Source organism: Tiliqua scincoides, chromosome 3 (genome assembly GCF_035046505.1).
Source record: "Tiliqua scincoides isolate rTilSci1 chromosome 3, rTilSci1.hap2, whole genome shotgun sequence".
In the NCBI taxonomy this organism is placed as follows: domain Eukaryota; kingdom Metazoa; phylum Chordata; class Lepidosauria; order Squamata; family Scincidae; genus Tiliqua; species Tiliqua scincoides.
Window position 1 is genome coordinate 229,855,152 of NC_089823.1, and position 7,633 is coordinate 229,862,784.

At 46.8% G+C, this 7,633-nt stretch overlaps 1 pseudogene; it reads left to right on the forward strand.

The window, feature by feature from the left end:
• Positions 1-389: 389 nt before the first annotated feature.
• Positions 390-508, forward strand: LOC136646352 (5S ribosomal RNA; annotated as a pseudogene).
• Positions 509-7,633: the final 7,125 nt, after the last annotated feature.

Genomic DNA, 7,633 nt, shown 5'->3' on the forward strand with positions numbered 1-7,633 from the left:
AATGCGACATGCTGGGGGGATGTCAGGCAGATACCATAAGAACGTAAGATGAGCCCCGCTGGATCAGGCCCAGGGACTATCTAGTTCAGCTTTCTGTATCTCCCAGTGGCCCACCAGATGCCTCAGGGAGTACACAGGACCACAAGAGACCAGCATCCTGGTGTCCTCCCTTGCATCTGTTGCATCACCAACAGAAGGTGAACATTACAAAGCACATTGGAGTTGGGTTACATCACTGAAAAGTTTGCATGCGAATGCAGGTACAAGCAGGAGGTTGTGATATTTATTCAATAGAACAGGTAGAATGTACTTTGTCTAGGCACCCAACCCCACCATCTATGCAGCTAAGCAGATATGAGTAGGTAAACTACTCATGCCTGATCTCATCTGCATATGCCCGATCTCATCTGCACATGCCCGATCTCATCTGATCTTGGAAGCAAAGCAGGGTCAGGCCTGGTTAGTATTTGGATGGGAGACCGCCTGGGAATACCGGGTGCTGTAGGCTTATACCATAGTCTTTTGAGATTGAAGGTTGCCAACCAAAATTTGGCCTTTCGCAATCTTGGCCATTGGCCCACTATCTTCTGTGTCTTATGCGCAGTCAAATTATGACACACTTACAGCCCCATCCTAACTGAATCTCCTCCACTGATGCAGCCACGACAATGGAAAATGTGCTGTATTCTGTGTAGGGAGCAGCCCAGAACTTTTGTTCCCTTATCCCAAGGCAAGGCTCCACTGTTCTAATGAGTCTTATTGGATCCGCACCAGCTATTTTTCTGGTGTAAGTCTGAGAAGGGTAAGGAGGAAAGGTCAGAGAAGAGGGTTGGTATCTGGTACACACCAGTGCTGCTGAGATCCAACCCCCTCTTTCCCATTCCATCTCCTGTTCCCTCCCAAGCAGCAATCACCACACTGTATAAAAGAATCAAACCAGAGACTATGACGGGTGAGCACGCAGCACAAATCCCTTTCTGAGTCTCCTCCTACGCTTCTCTGCCCGTGCTGTCTAGCTCTCAGAAATTGCCCTTTTACTTTCTATCACCAACACACATAGAAGGAAAATGATCCAATAAAAAGATGGCTTCCAGACTTGTTGCTTGGCTGATGTTCAAGAAACGCATGAACAAGCACCAGTTGCGAGGAAATGCTTGCTGTGCAGGGGCTTCAACTATGCCAGCCAGTATCTCAAACATTCTGAGGCTCCAATCCCATACACCAATGGTTCTCACACATTTAGCATTGGGCCCCACTTTTTAGAATGAGAATCTTGTCAGGACCCGCCGGAAGTGATGTCATTACCGGAAGTGACATCATCAAGCAGGAACATTTTAACAATCCTGGGCTGCAATCCTACCCACACTTACCGAGGAGTAAGTCCCATTGACTATCATTGTTAAAAGAATATCCGTAGTAGCTTGTTAAAAGTACAGGTCTGTAGCATTTCCCCAAATACAGTCACATGCCATGGTAGCATCAAGTCAGATATATTAAGTCTGATAGATTAGATTATTGCAATGCGCTGTACGTGGGGCTGCCCTTGAAGACGGTCCGGAAATTACAACTAGTACACAATGCGGCTGCTCGTGTGGTTGCTGGGGCACATCGGTTTGACTCTGCCGAGTCGTTGCTTCGGCGACTACACTGGCTGCCGGTTCTGTTCCGGGCCCAATTCAAGGTGCTAGTTTTGACTTTTAAAGCCCTTTACGGCTCGGGCCCGGGGTATTTGAGGGACCGCCTCCTTCCTTATAATCCTGCCCATGTTCTTAGATCTTCTGGGGGGCCCTTTTGACAGTGCTGCCACCAAGAGAGGTGAAAGGGGCGGTGGCCAGGAAGAGGGCCTTCTCGGTGGTGGCCCCCGAACTATGGAATACCCTTCCCTTAGAATTGAGAACTGCTCCCTCTTTGTTAATATTTTGGCATGGACTGAAGACCTTTTTATTTCAAAAAACTTTTAATTGCTGACAGGCTGGTTGGCTTTCTTTCTCTTTTTTCTCTTTTATATTAGAATCCACCGGGCTTGTTTTAGATTTTTTAATTATGTGCACCTGTTTTAATTATTGTTTTTAATTGCTATTTTTGTATTTTTAATTGTTGTAAGCCGCCTTGTGTGCCCATGAGGCAAAAAGGTGGGATATAAATTAATAAAATAATAATAATAATAATAATAAAATAAGATCAGCCTGAAGAAAACACAGGTCATGGTTCAGGATGTGGACTCACCTCCCTGCATTACAATTTCTGCGCATGAACTGGAGGTTGTCCATGACTTTGTGTACCTTGGCTCAACGATCTCCGACACTCTTTCTCTCGATACCGAGCTAAACAAACGCGTCGGTAAAGCAGCTACCACATTTTCCAGACTCACAAAGAGAGTCTGGTCCAACAAGAAGCTGATGGAACATACCAAGATCCAGGTCTACAGAGCTTGCGTCCTCAGTACACTTCTGTACTGCAGCGAGTCATGGACTCGTCGCTCACAACAGGAGAGGAAACTGAACGCTTTCCACATGCGCTGCCTCCGACGCATTCTCGGCATCACCTGGCAGGACAAAGTTCCAAACAACACAGTCCTGGAATGTGCTGGAATCCCTAGCATGTATGCACTGCTGAAACAAAGACGCCTGCGTTGGCTCGGTCATGTCATGAGAATGGATGATGGCCGGATCCTAAAGGATCCAGTGAAGAAGGCCAATTCTATGCTTGGGAATCATTAGGAAGGGTATTGAGAACAAAACGGCTAGTATTATAATGCCGTTGTACAAATCTATGGTAAGGCCACACCTGGAGTATTGTGTCCAGTTCTGGTCGCCGCATCTCAAAAATGACATAGTGGAAATGGAAAAGTTGCAAAAGAGAGCAACTAAGATGATTACGGGGCTGGGGCACCTTCCTTATGAGGAAAGGCTACGGCGTTTGGGCCTCTTCAGCCTAGAAAAGAGACGCCTGAGGGGGGACATGATTGAGACATACAAAATTATGCAGGGGATGGACAGAGTGGATAGGGAGATGCTCTTTACACTCTCACATAATACCAGAACCAGGGGACATCCACTAAAATTGAGTGTTGGGCGGGTTAGGACAGACAAAAGAAAATATTTCTTTACTCAGCATGTGGTCGGTCTGTGGAACTCCTTGCCACAAGATGTGGTGCTGGCGTCTAGCCTAGACACCTTTAAAAGGGGATTGGACAAGTTTCTGGAGGAAAAATCCATTATGGGGTACAAGCCATGATGTGTATGTGCAACCTCCTGATTTTAGAAATGGGTTATATCAGAATGCCAGATGCAAGGGAGGGCACCAGGATGAGGTCTCTTGTTATCTGGTGTGCTCCCCGGGGCATTTGGTGGGTCGCTGTGAGATACAGGAAGCTGGACTAGATGGGCCTATGGCCTGATCCAGTAGGGCTGTTCTTATGTTCTTATGTTCTTATGATCTCCTCTATGGAGAACTCGTGCAAGGAAAGCACCCTACAGGTAGACCACAGCTGCGATACAAGGACATCTGCAAGAGGGATCTGAAGGCCTTAGGAGTGGACCTCAACAAGTGGGAAACCCTGGCTTCTGAGCGGCCCGCTTGGAGGCAGGCTGTGTAGCATGGCCTTTCCCAGTTTGAAGAGACATTTGGCCCACAGTCTGAGGCTAAGAGGCAAAGAAGGAAGGCCCGTAGCCAGGGAGACAGACTAGGGTCAGACTGCACTTGCTCCCAGCGTGGAAGGGATTGTCACTCCCAAATCAGCCTTTTCAGCCACACTAGACGCTGTTCCAGAACCACCTTTCAGAGCGCGATACCATAGTCTCTCGAGACTGAAGGCTGCCAACATGAATAATATTAAAAATAAAATATTGAAATGAATAGGGACCCACCCAAAATTGCCTCCCGACCCACCTAGTGTGTCCTGACCCACAGTTTGAGAAACACTGCTGTACAACTTTCCAGAGAGCAAGCTCCATTGAATACAGTGGGTCTTACTGCTGAGTATGCATGCATAGACTTGGGCTCTAACAACTGACCCTGACTGGCAGGAGCTCCCCAGGGTTTCAGACAGGGGTCTTTTGTGAGCCTACCTGAAGATGCCAAGGACTGAACATGGGATCTGTACATGCAAAACAGGAGCTCTGTCATTAAGTTCTGGTTGCTGGTGGGTTAATAGGGGCTAAGAGACTGACATCAGAATTTTCCGACTTCAAATCTCTCCAGTACCATAAACTCAAGGGGTGGCCTTAGACAAGTCAGAGTGAACAATAATATCAAGGGGGGGATTGAAAGAAGGTGGATATTTGCACTGTCCACCTCAACATTAATCTCTCAAGCCAATCTAATTTTTTTTTAAATGATGAATATATGGCACAGCACTGCTCCAAACAGGGCCTTATCTGTCGATCTTTAAGGACAGCTGAGCGCACAGTGTGAGTGGCAATCTGGACATATATTAGAGCATTCACCAGACTGATTCAATGTGTCAAAATAACAGAATCCATCAGAGTGACTTTGACATGCAGCAAAATGGCTGTTGATTTGGCCCTCTGTCTCACAGTCTGGAAGGAGCACACCAGGGAACTGGCCGTTAACTTGCAATTTCAGAATTTGGAATGCTGAATTTCCCTCTGGGATCCGAGTGAGGAATCCATCCGTTTTCTGTGTTCCCAGTCCAGGTTTTTAAGCACCAGATTCAGTAGGTCTTCTGACATGCAATTCTTTGGGAATTTATTCAGATGCTAATCTGAATGCCAGAGTCACTTCCGTTCAACAATTGTTCAGATTTGTGGTAAAAGCTGATATTTCTTTCTTGGCTTCGAAAACAAAAACAGCCTGTTTTTGGCCAAAGACCTTCAAGGAGGATGGGACAAAAGCCAGGCTCACAGCAAAAAAGGCAGATTGTATTTTTTCGCAGAATTATATAGTTACTAATGATGGAGAAACACCAAAGGGTGTGATAATTACTTGTTGTCAGAGGGAATATACTTTTTTTAATTATGCAATTTGTTCCAGAACTGTGTACTTTTGCTACGGTTTTTGTTTGTTATGTGATGTACTATAATGCTCTTAGGAATTGTTCACACAGTGTGAAAAACAACAGTCTCCCTATTTGGAGAAGAAATTACACAGCTATTGCATATGCTCAAATTGTCCCTGTTCACCAGTCCTTCTTACTGGTAAATTACTCCTCCTAAGTTTTGCTTTTGGGGGGATGCTTTATTTCACATTTTGTTGGCATGAGCCGCTAGAGGTGTCACAGTTCAGGCTTCAGCTCGCTCTCCCTTTCCTAGCTGTTAAATCTCTAACAGTAGATAATGATACCTTGCCTTGACTGCACATCCACATAAATCCCACTCACCGTCACAGCCATTCCGGGCAGCAATGACAATGTGCAGGTGTTCACCAAACCAAATGATGTCCCCTGCATGTTGCTGTCTCTGCCCGGAATGGCTCCAAAGGTGAGTGGGAGGGGTCACTCACACCTCAGTATGTACTGTTTAGCTCCCACCCCCGGCTATACTACTGCTTGAATCAGCAGACATCAAGCTATTGCTGAGGAAATGAGTACCACACAGACTGCAGGTCTTCAGCAGTGTCTAATAAGGAGAGGCCTTGGAAAGCAGAGCCAGTGTCAGGTTATTGGGGACCCTGGAGCACATCCCTGCCCTGGGCTTCCCTTGCCAGATGGACACCATGAGTTGTTCCAATAGCAGGGGGCAGCAAGAGAGGAAAGACCAAAAAAATTGTCATTTGTATTATGATTTAGAATATTTATATGCCACTTAAAGAAAAAAGAAACTTGTCAAAGCCATTTATGCAGCAAAAGGGTAGAGAAGGTGGTTCCCTGACCCAAAGCAGCTCCTAATCAGAAACACTAGGCTGACACCAGTGACCACCACTGGGGGAGGGACGCTGTGTGGAGTGAAGAGGGACAGTGGTTCACCCCCTGCTAAATATAAGAGCCACCATTTCAAAAGCTGCCTCTTTGCCCAATTGCCTGGAGGAAATAGAGTTGCCCCCAGGCAGAGTTGGCTTGTGGCAATGGGTCAAATGTTGTGCCCCCCTTATCTGGTGTGTGCCAACCTCTACTCCTCCCACTTCTTCACATTCCAACCCAGACCGCTCCTCTCCTCCACACTTCCTGTTCCATCCCCATCTTCCTTTTCTAATCCAGCCCTGGAAAGGAGAATGCCAATTATATTTATGGCAAAGAAGGTTGACAATGGGAGTGAAAAGGGCAGGAGGAGCGGACGGAGAGTGAGAGGAGTATGTAGATAAATAATGTTGGCAACCTTCAGTCTCAAAAGACTATGGTATCGCACTCTGAATGGTGGTTCTGGAACAGCGTCTAGTGTGGCTGAAAAGCCCGATTCGGGAGTGACAATCCCTTCCACACCTGGAGCAACTGCAGTCTGTCCCTGGTCTGCCTCCCTGGCTATGGGCCTTCCTTCTTTGCCTCTTTGCCTCAGACTGTTGGCCAAGTGTCTCTTCAAACTGGGAAAGGCCATGCTGCACAGCCTGCCTACACGCGGGCCGCTCAGAGGCCAGGGTTTCCCACTTGTTGAGGTCCACTCCTAAGGCCTTCAGATCCCTCTTGCAGATGTCCTTGTATCACAGTTGTGGTCTACCTGTAGGGCGCTTTCCTTGCACGAGTTCACCATAGAGGAGATCCTTTGGAATCTGGCCATCATCCATTCTCACTACATGACCAAGCCAAGAGCAAGAGAAGGTCAGAGCCAATAGCTAAATAGAACATGAGATGGATGTGAATTAAAGGAGTAAACAGAGATGGAGAAAAGTCATCAAAGTGATTATTTGATGGTGATTTCAATTTAAAATCACATTGTAAGCCAGGGGCATGGCACTTAGAGATGGTAGTGCTTCAAATGAAAAAATGCAGTCATTTGGACATATCAATGAAAGAACAACAGCAAAGAATATTTACCCGCAACCTTAAGGCCAAACAATTATATCAGATGATCACCAGTACAGGGAGCGGGAATTTATGACAAATTTTGTCTGCCATAACAGCAAATAAAGAGGAAAGATTGACCATTGATTCTGAGAACAGAGAAGAGGGCAGCGCAGTCATAATGCAAACTGAAGAATTCACGGCAAAGCAAAAGGGGTCTGAGAGAAGAAGTAGGAATCTAATCGCTTCCCACTGACACTCCCTTACTCTCCCCTAACTGATTTACTGTATCTAGTTTGGCAGAAAGCGGAGCTTTCATTGCAGCAATAGATTACAGGAGTTCCCAGGGATTCCTGCCGAGCAGGAACAGTAAGGGGAAAAGGAAAAACAGATGTTGCCATGAAATGAAGGTGGGCAAAGGTTGTTGGCAACCTTCAGTCTCGAAAGACTATGGTATCGCGCTCTGGATGGTGGTTCTGGCACAGCGTCTAGTGTGGCTGAAAAGGCCGATTCGGGAGTGACAATCCCTTCCACACTGGGAGCAAGTGCAGTCTGTCCCTGGTCTGTCTCCCTGGCTATGGGCCTTCCTTCTTTGCCTCTTAGCCTCAGTCTGTTGGCCAAGTGTCTCTTCAAACTGGGAAAGGCCATGCTGCACAGCCTGCCTCCAAGCGGGCCGCTCAGAGGCCAGGGTTTCCCACCTGTTGAGGTCCACTCCTAAGGCCTTCAGATCCCTCTTGC